The sequence below is a fragment of the Carcharhinus amblyrhynchos genome, chromosome 2, assembly GCF_965287045.1.
Source record: "Carcharhinus amblyrhynchos chromosome 2, sCarAmb.v2.hapA, whole genome shotgun sequence".
In the NCBI taxonomy this organism is placed as follows: Eukaryota; Metazoa; Chordata; class Chondrichthyes; order Carcharhiniformes; family Carcharhinidae; genus Carcharhinus; species Carcharhinus amblyrhynchos.
Window position 1 is genome coordinate 52,292,383 of NC_137325.1, and position 17,207 is coordinate 52,309,589.

A 17,207-nucleotide genomic window follows, 5' to 3' on the forward strand; every position below is an offset into this window, starting at 1 on the left:
AAACACAGAGAAGCGCCTGGTTTTACTAGGTTGATCGTCAAATGTGTGACCTTTGACGGGGCACTGGGAGAGAGATCCAAAGAACAGAGCAGGGTATTACAACAGGCAAAACATAATGTTAATTAGGCTGTCCTACAAACCCTTCTGGATGAGACAGAAGTTTCATAGAATCCCCACAATGCAAAAGAAGGCCATTCAGCCCATCAAGCCTGCACCAACAACAATCCCACCCAGCCCTGTCCCCATAACCCCAAATATTTACCCTGCTAATCCCCCTGACACTAAGGGGCAGTTTTAGCATGGCCAATCAACGTAACCCGCACATCTTTGGACTGTGGGAGGAAACCGGAGCACCAGGAGGAAATCCATGGAGACACGAGGAGAATGTGCAAACTCCGCACTGAGAGTTACCTGAAGCTGGAATTGAACCTAGGTCTCTGGCGCTGTGAGACAGCAGTGCTTACCACTGTGTCACTGTGCCACTCCAGATGTAGCAAAGGAGAGACAGATTGCTTGGTGCCTATCGGAGGGAGGAAGCTGTGAGAAAATATCATGCGCCCAGTGGAGCTGATGACCACCACTGCCAGTCCGTCAATCCTCCTCCAGCACACAGAACATCACTCAGTAAAGATCCAATGACTTGACAAAGACAGGCAATCTTTAACATGCGCTAATCTCCTCTTCTTCCTTAGACACTCTGGGTACTTACTCAATGTTTATCCTCTACTGAATAAACTGAGTAACTCTCCCAGCCTTGGGAAACAATCAGCTTCTATTTTACCTGATTCACCCTTTCATAATTTCAAGCACTTCCACCATAGTGCCCATATGCTTCACCTGATGAAGGGGCAGCGCTCCGAAAGCTTGTACTACCAAATAAACCTGTTGGACTTTAACCTATTGTTGTGAGACTTCTTACTGTGCCTACCCCAATCCAACGCCGGCATCTCTCTATCATAGTGCCCATGTTTACGAGGAAGTCCTAAATAAGAAATTACACAAAGCCCACTGGTTCACAAGAGCTGTAAAGGAGTTAGTTACACAGATTATAGAAGAAAACAAAATGTTAAACACTGGTATACAGCTTGTTGTGCCTCATAATCTGACTCTTGCTTTAATTAGAGAACTATAGCAACATCCGAGGAGATTCACTGCCTGATGACAGAATTCCCCTTTCTCTAATCAGCCTGTACTTTCAGTTAACATCCAACAGAGAACTGAGGCTGTTGCACTGTCTGAGTAGCTTGATTAATTTAAACAATGCTAATGGATATAAAGTGCTGAAATTAATTTTCCCCAGAGCAATCACGTGAATGTTTGAAAAAGGCACAGAAAAATATCAGTTTCACCTCACTCTGCAGACATCTCTCCTTAACTGAGACAAGGTGGCAGGAGCTGGAATTGCTGTGGCCACCTTATGAAAACATATCATAAATGCATTCACAAAGGACATATCTACATGTGTAACATGCACAGAGACCGATTTCTTCAGCAGCAGAGAGGTAAGCAAAATGACCGTTCCTCAAGCTACATGATGCATTTCTCTGCTCAGAACAGTTAGACTCCACTTTATTCTGAAAGCCAACAACACATCTGATCCCCTTGCAAGCTTTGTTGGTGCTCTTTAGGCCAAATCACTGCTCCTGCCCTGTACACAAGACTGAACTGGAGGTTAGTACGGTTTGCTCCAGAACTCTCCATTCACCTGACGAAGGGACTAACCCCGAAAGCTTGCGAGTATATTATCAAATAAATAGGTTGGACTAAAACCTGGTGTTGTCAGACTTTTTACTACATGTAAATACCATAGCTCACTCACATCTCCTAATTTTCACAATGAAAAGATGTAGTCTAATGGAATTTAAGAAATACGGTTGGAAGCAGATTAAATGAATTGAATCGAGTACCTTTTTCTACAGAAAGTAAAGCCTGGCAACAAATATTTAATACAGCTCCTCTAAATAAAAAGATTGGGGAAAGTCTTTGAATGGAGTAAACAGAAATGTAATAAGTCAATAAATGAATGGAAAAGATTAATTACTCTCCACGCTTTAAAAGGTTAAAAGGAAAACTATTATCATGGGATATATATATAGCTGTAATTAAGGGTGCGCTATTGGCAGGCATGTTGCCTTTGTGAAGTGCTTTTACAAGTTGCAATATTAAAAATCAGAGCAAAATGCAATACTAAAACTAGAGATGGGATCACAGAGTAATTTAAATGACTGAATCTGGCAGCATGGTGGCACAGTCATTATCACTGCTGCCTCATCAGTGCCAGAGGCCCAGGTTCAATTCCGGCATTGGGTCACTATAGGCATGGAGTTTGCACATTCTCCCCATGTCTGCATGGGTTTCCTTCTGGTGCTCCGATTCCCTCCCACAGTCTAAAGATGTACAGATTAGGTGGATTGGCCATGATAACTTGTCCCTGAGTGTCAGGGGGACTAGCCAGGTAAATATGTGAAGTTATGGGAATAGAGTCCGGGTAGGATTGTTGTTGGTGCAGACTTGCTGGGCCAAATGGCCTCCTTCTGTACTGTAGAGATATTATGCTAAGATGATTCCTCACAATAACAGTTGCTTTAAGAAACTTGAATTCAGCACATAGTCAAATTAGCAGATGGTACCAAAGTCAGAGTGGCCGTGGAATCAAAGAAGATAGCCTGTTATGGGGCAGACTGTCCCATAATATGTCTGGGGGATAAACAATGGCAGATGAAATTATTACAGACAAATGTAAGATATTGCACATTAAAAGGAAAAATAATGGTGATACACATACTCCCCATGGATGGCTTTGAAGTAGCTAAGGATGAACTTGCAAATGACCCATAACCAAACTGCTGTGTTCTGGTCAGACTGCACTTTGTGTGTCTAACTCTGGTCACTAAGAACCAAGGAGACGCCAAGTACAGAAGGCAGTGCAGAACAGCATAAGATTAATCTCTGGCCTTAGGTGTCTGAGTTTTAGTGGGATATTTTAATACTTTTCAGACTGAAAGTAAGCATTAGAGATGTGGTTTTAAGGTAGCACATAAAATTGTGTATTATATAGCAAAAACTCATTCAGAATATAAATTTAAATTAAACAGTGGGAGGAGTAGGACAGAAGACGCAGATTCAAAGTAACAAAAGTAGCTTTAGGACTCATGTGAGGAGAAGCCTCTTCAAGCAAAGAATGGTCAACATCTTCCAGAGTAGCAAAAACAAGCAGGACAATTTAAACCACACCCGGATATAACAATGAGTTTTAAATTTTAAGTTTATTTATTAGTGTCACAAGTAGGCTTACATTAACACTGGAATGAAGTTACTGTGAATGTTCCCTCGTCGCTACCCTCTGGCGCCTGTTCAGGTACACTGAGGGAGAATTTAGCATGGCCAATGAACCTAGCCAGCACATCTTACAGGCTGTGGGAGGAAACCAGAGCACCTGGAGGAAACCCACACAGACATGAGGAGAACGTGCAGGCCCTGCACACGCAATGACCTAAGCCAGGAATCGAACCCGGATCCCTGGTGCTCTGAGGCAGCAGTGCTAATAGGGAGAGTGGAAGATAAATCTGGTGTGGTGAACTAGGATATTTTGAATGTCTTCCTCATCTGTTAGTATTTTATGACCTTGTGATAAACCACAGCTTAAAAATAAAAAACTTTGCAAACCCATGTGCAGTTGATGTAATCGCACAGATCTAATGATAAAATGTCACCATCACAGCACAAAATGAAGTTATTGTGCATTACCATTTTCTACACATTTGCCAAAAATGCTTATTTTTACAAGAAGAAAGTGTTATTTTTCTTTCAAATTTGAAAGTATACTTATTTAATTACATTTAGCCACACATTTTTTAAAATTTCTTAACTGTTTTTCCTGCCTCCAGTTAACATTTCTATAAAATAATCCTTTTTAATATGCTCCAAGAATCATTAGTGAACTCGATATCATGGCTGTACAGTTCAGCAGATCGACAGTTCTTTTAGTCTGTGAGTATGCTGATTCTAAGAGGGTTTATTATTTCATGTAATTAACACCATGTGGAGTTCATGGGTCTGGCATGAAAATACACTGATTGAAGGATCTCACACTGACCCTCCTTTCTGTAAAACTGAGCACCAGTTTATGTAATAAATCGGAGTCTGAGTGTTGTGCTATGCATGCCTCCAATTTTTGAGTGTTTACACACAAAACAACTTTTAAAGTTTTTTTTAAATAATTAATCCCTTCTTTGCTTCAGATTTTTGTAGCCGCAACACAGATCTAGAGCACATTTTAAACAGAATTTATTAGTACAGCAGAATAAAGTTTGCTCTCTCGTTTCAACTTGCTCCCTTAAAAGCACACAATCTCCAGCTTCAGTCAATTCTTTCCATACTTCACTAAGTACTGTGATAGGTCTCTAGTGTTGAACTTTGAACTTATCAGAGCCAGACATCAACAGGATAGGGTCTGTTGGGACCACACATAAGCGGTGGAGGAGCACACTTTGTACTCTGTGATTATTCCAGTGTCAGAGTTCACTCAATCAAACCACTTTGCTGAAAGCATCTTCATGATTAGAGGCCTCACCAGAGGTTGGCTGTTTGTACTGAAATGCTGTTCCTGTTAGGCAATTGTATTTTAAAGGCTGTAACTGTGAAGATGTTAAAATGGATACCAACTTCTTAACTGAATGCATTTCTCAACTACTATAATGCTGATATATTAACAAAAGCATGAAATGATTTTAATTTCACTGACTTGTTTTCATTATTCTTTTCTTTCACATGAAACTGCAAAGAGATGTTAATGTTTTTTGTTAATTTTGTTTGTTTATTCGTGTCACAAGTAGGCTTACATTAACACTGCAATGAAGCTACTGTGAAAATCATCCAGTCACCACACTCCAGCGCCTGTTCGGGGACACAGTGAGGAAGAATTTAGCATGGCCAATGCACCCATTTTTCAGAATGTGGGAGGAAACTGGAGCACCCAGAGGAAACCCATGCAGACACTGGGAGGACATGCAGATGCCACATAGACAATGACCCAAGCTGGGAATCGAACCCTGGTGTTGAGAGGCGGCAGTGCTAATCCACTGTGCCACCGTGCCTGTCCTGTTTATTTTTTCATTCTTCTGCAAATGCAAAATGCTTGGATGAAAATATTGTGCTGGGCAAAAGATACAAGTCAGGATTTATTAAAATATTAATACCTTGCGTGGCATTTTTGATACTTCAGTTCGGGTACACTGAGGGAGAATTTAGCATGGACAATGCACCTAACCAGCATGCCTTTCAGACTGTGGGAGAAAACTGGAGCACCCAGGGGAAACGCACACAGACACGGGGAGAATGTGTAAACTCCACATAAAAGGTGACCCAAACCAGGAATCAAACCCGGGTGCCTGGCGCTGTGAGGCAGCAGTGCTAACCACTGTGCCAAATTTGATCTCACCTCAGAACTTTCCAACATACTAATCCTCGATCTGAATTGGAATTTCTTAATTAATTCCGTAATCTGCATTTTACAGCTGTCCTGACATCTACATTGTGCCCATATCATAACAACTTTACTTTTGCTTTATGAATTATGCATCATGGGTTTGACTTTAGCTCTTTCAAAGTAAATGGGTTTTGAGTGGGTTAAAACCAGGTATTGTGCCTGTTTAGAAATGCTTTTGATGGGTGGAATGGCTGTGGGCAGGAAGTCTGCATTATAATGTTGCTCAGTGATATTCCTTCTGTTGAATGTCAAGGACAGAAATCACCGTGAAAGGATTGTTAAAAGAAATGTTCAAACTGGATCAAACCACTCTACAGTATTATAAATCAGATCATGTTAACTGTCCCAATCAGGAATGCTGGCTTAATACATTAGAATGCAGTCTATAATAATGTGAGAATTGTCCTGAATTCTCACCTCCACAAGCATGGCAATATGCACTTAGCTTGAAAAAATAGGCTGCTTTAAAATAGTGCACACAAATAGGAACTGCAGTATATGACCAAAGGAAAATAACAGTTTGATTATTTTATTGGTAGTTAACATACACAAAGTAAAATGCTGGGATTATTTCCAAAGCAGCAATGCCACAGAGAGGTTGTAAGAGATGTAATAAACTACAAAACCAAGCTTTATAACAGGGATCTGAACCTTGAAGTGAGAGGACTGCCTTGAACCATTCCAAGCTATAAATTATTTTTAGCACTGTGGAACTGGGAGGAAGCATTTTCTTTTTGTTTTCATCCCTTCTTCTCCTCTAATAATGATTGCTTCGGTCGATTGCAATGACCGAGACGTTTGATGAAATTGACAGGAGCAGCATTGTCAATAAGGAGGTGATCTTTGTGAAGTCATTGCTAAGAGCTTAAAAATTGATAAGCTGCCACAGATGGCAGGAAAATAAGCCAGTCACTACAATAATGAAATCATCAAAAAATGCCTCCCCTCGAGTGAGTAATTGATTTATAATTGCTTTGTAATATCATCGGCGAAGTTTATTCTGCGCTGCGAATCCCTCCCCACTTGAAGGTTGGTAATAAACTACAGAGGTCATATCTGACTTTGGCTTGCCAGTGGGGAACAGACTGGGACAGTAGCACAAACCAGAAATTCAGGTGTGATTGTTATTTAAGTGGCTGGAAAATTGTGTGCAGTGTGTATATACTTGCCTTCATTTCCATTCTACTCCTTTCATACAGACTGCTGTAAAACTTCTATGCACATGAATAGGTAGCTTGTCTCGTGGTTAGGCATGAAGGACTAAATCTGAGAACTCATCACTGTACAATAATTTTCATTCTGGGTTATTGGACCAGGTTTCTTGTTTACGTTTAGGAATCAAAATGCTTCTTTTGTATGAAGCTGTTATTAAAAGAGCTGCACACAGGAAGTACTGTTTTTTTTAACTGACAAGCTATTTCTTTTATTATTTTTGAATGCAGGTGAATGTATGCAATGTCTGCTTGCATAGGTCTAGCTGTTGACATGACGTCTCAGCTAAGCGAACCCTGAATGCAAAGGGTTCTCACCCGGTGCAAATACCTTGTAAGTTAAACCAAGCAGTTTCTGGAAAATTGTCCAACATATGTCTCATGGGTGTGAATGTTTCGACCAAGCTGTGTGCGTCAGGGGTTTTTTTTTATCAGTTCACGGGATGTGGGCATCAGTGACTAGGCCAGCACTTAAAGCCAATACCTAATTGCCCTTGAGAATGTGGTGGTTTGCTTTCCCGAACCACTGCAAGTCAGTTGTTGTAGGTACACCCCCAGTGCTGTCAGGAAGGGAGATCCAATGTTTTGCCCCAGTGAAACAACAGCAATATAATTCCAAGTCAGGACAGCCTGTGACTTGGAGGGGAATTTACACATCCATTCTCCCAAAATATGTGACAGAATGATCATGGATGTCCTTAAGAAGCAATTCAACAACTCACATCACACATAACACTGATGATTGGGTGGATCATAAGATCACAGAAGTCCTCTCACAATCTAACTGAAATATCAAAAATGCCATGCAAGGTATTAATATTTTAATAAATCCTGACTTGTGTGTTTTGCCCAACACAATATTTTCATCCAAGCATTTTATACTTGCTGAAGAATGAAAAAAATAAACAGGACAGGGATGTTGGCACAGTGGGTTAGCACTGCTGCCTCACAGTGCCAGGGTTCGATTCCCAGCTTGGGTCACTGTCTGTGTGGAGTCTGTATGTTCTCCCCATGTCGGTGTGGGTTTCCTCTAGGTGCTCCAGTCCAAAAGACGTGCTGGTTAGGGTGCATTGGCCATGCTAAATTCTTCCTCAGTGTACCCAAACAGGCGCCTACATGTGGTGACTAGGGAATTTTCACAGCACATTCATTGCAGTGTTAGCATAAGCCTATTTGTGACATGAATAAATAAACTTAAATTTTAAAAAACTTTATTTGAGAACTACCAATTAGCTTCATTAAATGTTCCCATGTGCAACTTTTTCAAGGGCCCAGCTTACACCAGGCATCATGCAGCTTTACTGAGGAGACGCCTGTTTGTAATCTCGCAACAGAACTGAGGCAGTTTGGACATTTACTGTCATCTGTCACAAGTTGATTCAATCTATCCCTGATTTAACCTATGACTACAAACTTCTCTAAAAATGCGTTTGCGGGATGTGGGCATTGCTGGCTATGCCAACACTTAATGCCTATCCCTAATTGCCCTTCAGAAGGTGTCGGTGAGCTCCCTTGACAGTGCCTGATTGGTAGTGCCAGGGTGGGCCCTCTGAGGAGCCCCATGGCGAAGGGAGGGGATTCCCTTATGTGTGCTGCGGGGTGCGGGGTAGAGGCTGTTGCCTGTGAGGGGGTGAGGCAGTGGGAGTGCCCTAACGCTTGCACAATCGGGTTGAGAAGGCATGTTTGTGTGGTTGTTGTGGGGCTATTGCTTGTTGGGGGGGCAGGGAGGGAAACGTTCTTGATGTCTGTGGGGGCAGGCGTTCTCCATGTCTGTGCAGGGAGGGGGTTGAGGCAGAGGGGGTGAGTGGGATTTTAATTATGGTTGCACATTGGGATTCTCCTTTAAAGATAGTGCCCCAATCTGTGGAGCCGGCCTTGCCAGCCACATCAGGTCCCAACTCATCACGGTGAGAGCGCAGACTGCACCCCGAGACACCGTACACTGACTGCCAGAAAAGCTGATCTGTAAACTCAACAATGCAACTGGAGTGATACACACCAGTCTTCAGTCAGAACCTGACACTCTGACAAATTTTGACAGTTTTTGACAGTTCTCCCTCGACTTTCTGGCCAATATTTATCCCACAACCAACATCATTATCATTATCATTTTGTTTGTTGTGTGCGCACTTGGGTTGCCACGTTTTCCTACATCACAACTGTGATTACATTTCCAGAGTATACTTTAATAACTGATCTGATTTGATTCATTATTGTCACATGCATTAGTATACAGTGAAATGTATTGTTTCTTGCACACTATACAAAGCATAGAGAAGGAAAGGAGAGAGTGCAGAATATTATGTTACAGTCACAGCTAACGTGTAGAGAAACATCAGCTTAGTGCGAGTTAGGTCCATTCAAAAGTCTGACTGCAGGGAAGAATTTGTTTTTGAGTCAGTTAGTACGTGAACTCTGGCTTTTGTATCTTTTTCTCAATGGAAGAAGGCGGAAGAGAGAATGCTCAGGTTGCGTGGGGTCCTTGATAATACTGGCTGCTTTTTCGAGGCAGCAGGAAGTGCAGGCAGTGTCAATGGATGGAGGCTGATTTGAGTGATGGACTGGGTTTCGTTCACAACCCTTTGTAGTTTATTGCAGTCCTGGACAGAGCAGGAGCCGCACCAAGCTGTGAAACACTGGAAAGAATGCTTTTTATAGTGCATCTGTGGAAGTTGGTGAAACTCGTAGTGAACTGTGAAGCACTTAGAGATGTCCTGAGAATGTGAAGGGTGCTATATAAATGCAAGTTCTTTCCTTCTTGCTGTGAGAACACTGAGGAATTTTCCATTGGTCTATATATATGTTCATAACTACTGTCAGTTGACAGCTCAGCTATACACTCTTCGAATGCCACACCACCATTACAGGATAATCTGGGATACAATTGTGTTATCAAGCCTAACAATAAAATCTGCAACATTTGCTGCTAGTTATCTGCTAAATGCAATGTGCCTACATTTTCATTTACTGTACTTTTAACCTTTTTACAATGTCCATGTAACAGCAGGATAGAACACTTTGTTAATTCCTGCTGTGATTTGTGGCCCTTAAGGTTTCCATTGAAGTGAGCACCTGATGAGATACATTTATTGGTAACAGATTAGTTCCAATGTAGAACATCTTGTGGAGACTGAAAATCTTACAGTTGGTCACATCAGACAACCACGTAGATCCACTGGTGAGTTTGCTCTCCATTTAATTCACATTACATTTCTGTAAGGACTGTTAGATAGTCACTACATATAGGTCAAAACCATCAATCTTTCTGTCTATCCTGAATTTGCCAAGTCCATTATCATCATTAATCACACCTTAAGAGTTTAAGCGTTTCAGTTCCCAGCGGTTCTTTCACCTTTTTTCAAAGAAATGCAAAGACATTTATGCAGCTCCCCTGCCCCAAACCTCTGTCATATCACACATCTGGACATCACCAAAGTATCCTCTATAGGTTTAACTATTCTCATCGAACAATTCAATCTCTCTTGTGTGGATGCAGCTTTCCAACTGAGTGACTGACTCCACTTTCACAACTGACTGAGGTCTTTGTATGTTTTGAGGGTGCGAACTCACAAAACACATTCAGCAAGTTGTAATCACATAAAACTGTTCCAAAGAGAAGAGGATTCTACTACAGCCCGATGTATCCAGGTGAGAGAGACAGACTCTCAAGTATAACTTGCAAATTGATGCTGTTGATGGTTGGATGAAGATTAAATAAACTAATGGTGAAAAATGGATTTGCACCGAACGAGTGCATCATAATAAATGGCCATCATGGTTGGCTGCCTGTGTGATAGAAGGCAATTATAGAGTCATAGAGGTTTACAGCATGGAAACAGGCCCTTTGGCCCAACTTGTCCATGTCGCCCCTTTTTTGGCCACTAAATTAGTCCCAATTGCCAGTGTTTGGCCCATTTTTAAAAGACAAAATTGTACCCACCTCTACTACTACCTCTGGCAGCTTGTTCCAGATACTCACCATCCTCTGTGTGAAGAAATAGCCCCTCTGGACTCTTTCATATTTCTCCCCTCTCACCTTAAACCTATGCCTTCTAGCTTTAGACTCCTCCAGCTCTGGGAAAAGATATTGACTATCTAGCTGATCTATGTCCCTCATTATTTTATAGACCTCTACAAGATCATCCCTCAGCCTCCTACGCTCCAGAGAAAAAAGACCCAGTCTATCCAGCCTCTCCCTATAACTCAAACCGTCAAGTCCCGGTAGCACTCTTTCTAGTAATAATAAGACTAGGTTTAATAGTCTTCAGTTGACCTCCTTTCTTTGTTACTATTGGTTGAACACAGTTCATTCAAACTTAATTCAGGACAATCCGGTTGAACTGAGGAAACCCTCACTGCTCATTTTGGCAAATGATTGGATGGAAACTTGTTGTTGTTTAAATTCCATCAGTGATTTTGAGAGTCACAAATGATCAGGAAAGAAATGAAAGTGGTGAGTCTCAGACCCATTGGAATAACATGAATATAGCTGGGGCATCATCAATCAGGCTGCCAAGTCTATGCTTAACTCTCTCATGCAGCGTAAACAGTTGGTCAGCATTGTTTAATAACTCATTTCAGCTACCCACTTGTATGAGCCAAATAAAGTGAGTCGAGAAAATTAGTCCACTGCAAATTTGCGGAGGGAAGATTGTTGCCGATGAACTGCTGAAGTGTTCAGGTGACATGTTTCAGTTTGGTATCTTTACACAGGCATCTTTCCATTCATTGCAGTGAATTAGCGCATCCACACACATGGGATTCCTTAGGGATCAATGAGGGTCCTGGGAGGAATTGTGAATTGCTGGAGCATGTGGGTTTAGGTGAGGGTTAAAAGCAGTGAAACTGACTCCAGTTCCAGAAGCTGGCTCTAACTCACAGCTTTGTATATTTCACTGCAGGGCGGTAGCCTGTGCCATTCATTTCAATATCCTAATAGCTCAATAAGGGCAATTTTAACATGGGTTCAATGATTTAACTGTAGAAACATGGGATTCCCAGACTTCCTGAAATGTAAGGGTAAGGTAAGGACACGCAGAAAACGAGGGGGACACACAAACATTCGACTTAGTACTCCAGTTTCACTGCTGATTTCTTACCGAATGAGGTGAAAGAGTTTCTGTCACACTAATTGCTCTGGGAGATTATTTTCACTACCTTGGAGTTGTGTGTCTGATTTACACTTTGCAACTTGGGTATCTAGCAGACGGTGATGGGTGTGGCTTACACTGTATTAGCTTGATCGTCAGCTGTAGAAAAATATGAACACCGGCAGCAACAACACCAGCAGCAGCAACAACAACACCAGCAGCAACAACAACAACATCAGCAGCAACAACAACAACGCCAGCAGCAACAACAACAACGCCAGCAGCAACAACAACACCAGCAGCAACACCAACAACACCAGCAGCAACAACAACAACGCCAGCAGCAACAACAACAACACCAGCAGCAACAACAGCAACAACACCGGCAGCAACAATACCAGCAACAACACCGGCAGCAACAACACCGGCAGCAACAACACCAGCAACAACACCGGCAGCAACAACACCGGCAGCAACAACACCAGCAACAACACCGGCAGCAGCAACACCGGCAGCAGCAACACCGGCAGCAACAACACCGGCAGCAACAACACCGGCAGCAACAACACCGGCAGCAGCAACACCGGCACCAGCAACACCGGCAGCAGCAACACCGGCAGCAGCAACACCGGCACCAACAACACCGGCAGCAACAACACCGACAGCAGCAACACCGGCAGCAGCAACACCGGCAACAGCAACACCGGCAGCAGCAACACCGGCATCAACAACACCGGCACCAGCAACACCGGCACCAGCAACACTGGCAGCAGCAACACCGGCAGCAGCAACACCGGCATCAGCAACACCGGCACCAGCAACACCGGCAGCAGCAACACCGACAGCAGCAACACCGACAGCAGCAACACCGGCAGCAGCAACACCGGCAGCAGCAACACCGGCAGCAACAACACCGGCAGCAACAACACCGGCACCAGCAACACCGGCACCAACAACACCGGCACCAGCAACACCGGCAGCAACAACACCGGCAACATCACCGGCAGCAGCAACACTGGCAGCAACAACACCGGCAGCAGCAACACCGGCACCAACAACACCGGCAGCAGCAACACCGGCAGCAGCAACACCGGCACCAACAACACCGGCAGCAGCAACACCAGCAGCAGCAACACCGGCAGCAGCAACACCGGCAGCAGCAACACCGGCAGCAGCAACACCGGCAGCAGCAACACCGGCACCAACAACACCGGCAGCAACAACACCGGCAGCAGCAACACCGGCATCAACAACACCGGCAGCAGCAACACCGGCATCAACAACACCGGCAACAACACCGGCAGCAACAACACCAGCAACAACAACACCGGCAGCAACAACACCGGCAGCAGCAACACCGGCAGCAGCAACACCGGCACCAACAACACCGGCAGCAACAACACCGGCAGCAACAACACCGGCACCAACAACATCGGCAGCAACAACACCGGCACCAACAACACCGGCAGCAACAACACCGGCAGCAACAACACCGGCAGCAGCAACACCGGCAGCAACAACACCGGCATCAACAACACCGGCAGCAGCAACACCGGCAGCAGCAACACCGGCAGCAACAACACCGGCAGCAGCAACACCGGCATCAACAACACCGGCACCAACAACACCGGCATCAACAACACCGGCAGCAGCAACACCGGCATCAACAACACCGGCACCAACAACACCGGCAGCAACAACACCGGCACCAACAACACCGGCACCAACAACACCGGCAGCAACAACACCGGCAGCAGCAACACCGGCAGCAGCAACACCGGCACCAACAACACCGGCAGCAGCAACACCGGCAGCAGCAACACCGGCACCAACAACACCGGCAGCAGCAACACCGGCAGCAGCAACACCGGCAGCAGCAACACCGGCACCAACAACACCGGCAGCAACAACACCGGCAGCAGCAACACCAGCAGCAACAACACCGGCAGCAGCAGCAGCAGCAACACCGGCATCAACAACACCGGCAGTAGCAACACCGGCACCAACAACACCAGTAGCAGCAACACCGGCAGCAGCAACACCGGCAGCAGCAACACCGGCAGCAACAACACCGGCAACATCACCGGCAGCAGCAACACCGGCAGCAGCAACACCGGCAGCAGCAACACCGGCAACATCACCGGCAGCAGCAACACCGGCAGCAACAACACCAGCACCAACAACACCGGCACCAGCAACACCGGCACCAACAACACCGGCACCAGCAACACCGGCAGCAACAACACCGGCAACATCACCGGCAGCAGCAACACCGGCAGCAGCAACACCGGCAGCAGCAACACCGGCACCAACAACACCGACAGCAGCAACACCGGCAGCAGCAACACCGGCAGCAGCAACACCGGCACCAACAACACCGGCACCAACAACACCAGCAGCAGCAACACCGGCAGCAGCAACACCAGCAGCAGCAACACCGGCACCAACAACACCGGCAGCAGCAACACCGGCACCAACAACACCGGCACCAACAACACCGGCAGCAGCATCACCGGCATCAACAACACCGGCACCAACAACACCGGCAGCAGCAACACCGGCAGCAGCAACACCGGCAGCAGCAACACCGGCAACAACACCGGCATCAACAACACCGGCAGCAGCAACACCGGCAACAACAACACCAGCAACAACACCGGCACCAACAACACCGGCAGCAACAACACCGGCACCAACAACACCGGCACCAACAACACCGGCAGCAGCATCACCGGCATCAACAACACCGGCACCAACAACACCGGCAGCAGCAACACCGGCAGCAGCAACACCGGCAACAGCAACACCGGCAGCAGCAACACCGGCAGCAGCAACACCGGCACCAACAACACCGGCAGCAGCAACACCGGCAGCAACAACACCGGCAGCAACAACACCGGCACCAACAACACCGGCAGCAGCAACACCGGCACCAACAACACCGGCAGCAGCAACACCGGCAGCAGCAACACCGGCAGCAGCAACACCGGCATCAACAACACCGGCAGCAGCAACACCGGCAACAACAACACCAGCAACAACACCGGCACCAACAACACCGGCAGCAACAACACCGGCACCAACAACACCGGCACCAACAACACCGGCAGCAGCATCACCGGCATCAACAACACCGGCACCAACAACACCGGCAGCAGCAACACCGGCAGCAGCAACACCGGCAACAGCAACACCGGCAGCAGCAACACCGGCAGCAGCAACACCGGCACCAACAACACCGGCAGCAGCAACACCGGCATCAACAACACCGGCAGCAGCAACACCGGCATCAACAACACCGGCAACAACACCGGCAGCAGCAACACCGGCAGCAACAACACCGGCAGCAACAACACCGGCAGCAGCAACACCGGCAGCAGCAACACCGGCATCAACAACACCGGCAGCAACAACACCGGCAGCAGCAACACCGGCAGCAACAACACCGGCAGCAACAACACCGGCACCAACAACACCGGCAGCAGCAACACCGGCACCAACAACACCGGCAGCAGCAACACCGGCAGCAGCAACACCGGCAGCAGCAACACCGGCAGCAGCAACACCGGCAGCAGCAACACCGGCAGCAGCAGCACCGGCATCAACAACACCGGCACCAACAACACCGGCATCAACAACACCGGCAGCAGCAACACCGGCATCAACAACACCGGCACCAACAACACCGGCAGCAACAACACCGGCACCAACAACACCGGCAGCAACAACACCGGCAGCAGCAACACCGGCAGCAGCAACACCGGCACCAACAACACCGGCAGCAGCAACACCGGCAGCAACAACACCGGCAGCAGCAACACCGGCACCAACAACACCGGCAGCAGCAACACCGGCACCAACAACACCGGCAGCAGCAACACCGGCAGCAACAACACCGGCAGCAGCAACACCGGCACCAACAACACCGGCAGCAGCAACACCGGCAGCAACAACACCGGCAGCAACAACACCGGCAGCAGCAACACCGGCAGCAGCAACACCGGCAGCAGCAACACCGGCAGCAGCAACACCGGCACCAACAACACCGGCAGCAGCAACACCGGCAGCAGCAACACCAGCACCAACAACACCGGCACCAACAACACCGGCAGCAACAACACCGGCAGCAGCAACACCGGCAGCAGCAACACCGGCACCAACAACACCGGCAGCAGCAACACCGGCACCAACAACACCGGCAGCAGCAACACCGGCAGCAGCAACACCGGCACCAACAACACCGGCAGCAACAACACCGGCAGCAGCAACACCGGCAGCAGCAACACCGGCAGCAGCAACACCGGCACCAACAACACCGGCAGCAGCAACACCGGCAGCAGCAACACCGGCACCAACAACACCGGCACCAACAACACCGGCAGCAACAACACCGGCACCAACAACACCGGCAGCAGCAACACCGGCACCAACAACACCGGCAGCAACAACACCGGCAGCAGCAACACCAGCAGCAACAACACCGGCAGCAGCAGCAGCAGCAACACCGGCATCAAGAACACCGGCAGTAGCAACACCGGCAGCAACAACACCGGCACCAACAACACCGGCAGCAGCAACACCGGCACCAACAACACCGGCAGCAACAACACCGGCACCAACAACACCAGTAGCAGCAACACCGGCAGCAGCAACACCGGCAGCAGCAACACCGGCAGCAGCAACACCGGCAACAACAACACCGGCAACATCACCGGCAGCAGCAACACCAGCAGCAGCAACACCGGCAACATCACCGGCAGCAGCAACACCGGCAGCAACAACACCGGCACCAACAACACCGGCACCAGCAACACCGGCACCAACAACACCGGCACCAGCAACACCGGCAGCAACAACACCGGCAACATCACCGGCAGCAGCAACACCGGCAGCAGCAACACCGGCAGCAGCAACACCGGCACCAACAACACCGGCAGCAGCAACACCGGCACCAACAACACCGGCACCAACAACACTGGCACCAACAACACCGGCAGCAGCAACACCGGCAGCAGCAACACCGGCACCAACAACACCGGCAGCAGCAACACCGGCAGCAGCAACACCGGCACCAACAACACCGGCAGCAGCAACACCGGCAGCAGCAACACCGGCAGCAGCAACACCGGCAGCAGCAACACCGGCAGCAGCAACACCGGCAGCAGCAACACCGGCACCAACAACACCGGCACCAACAACACCGGCAGCAACAACACCGGCAGCAGCAACACCGGCAGCAGCAACACCGGCACCAACAACACCGGCAGCAGCAACACCGGCACCAACAACACCGGCAGCAGCAACACCGGCAGCAGCAACACCGGCAGCAACAACACCGGCAGCAGCAACACCGGCAGCAGCAACACCGGCACCAACAACACCGGCACCAACAACACCGGCAGCAGCAACACCGGCACC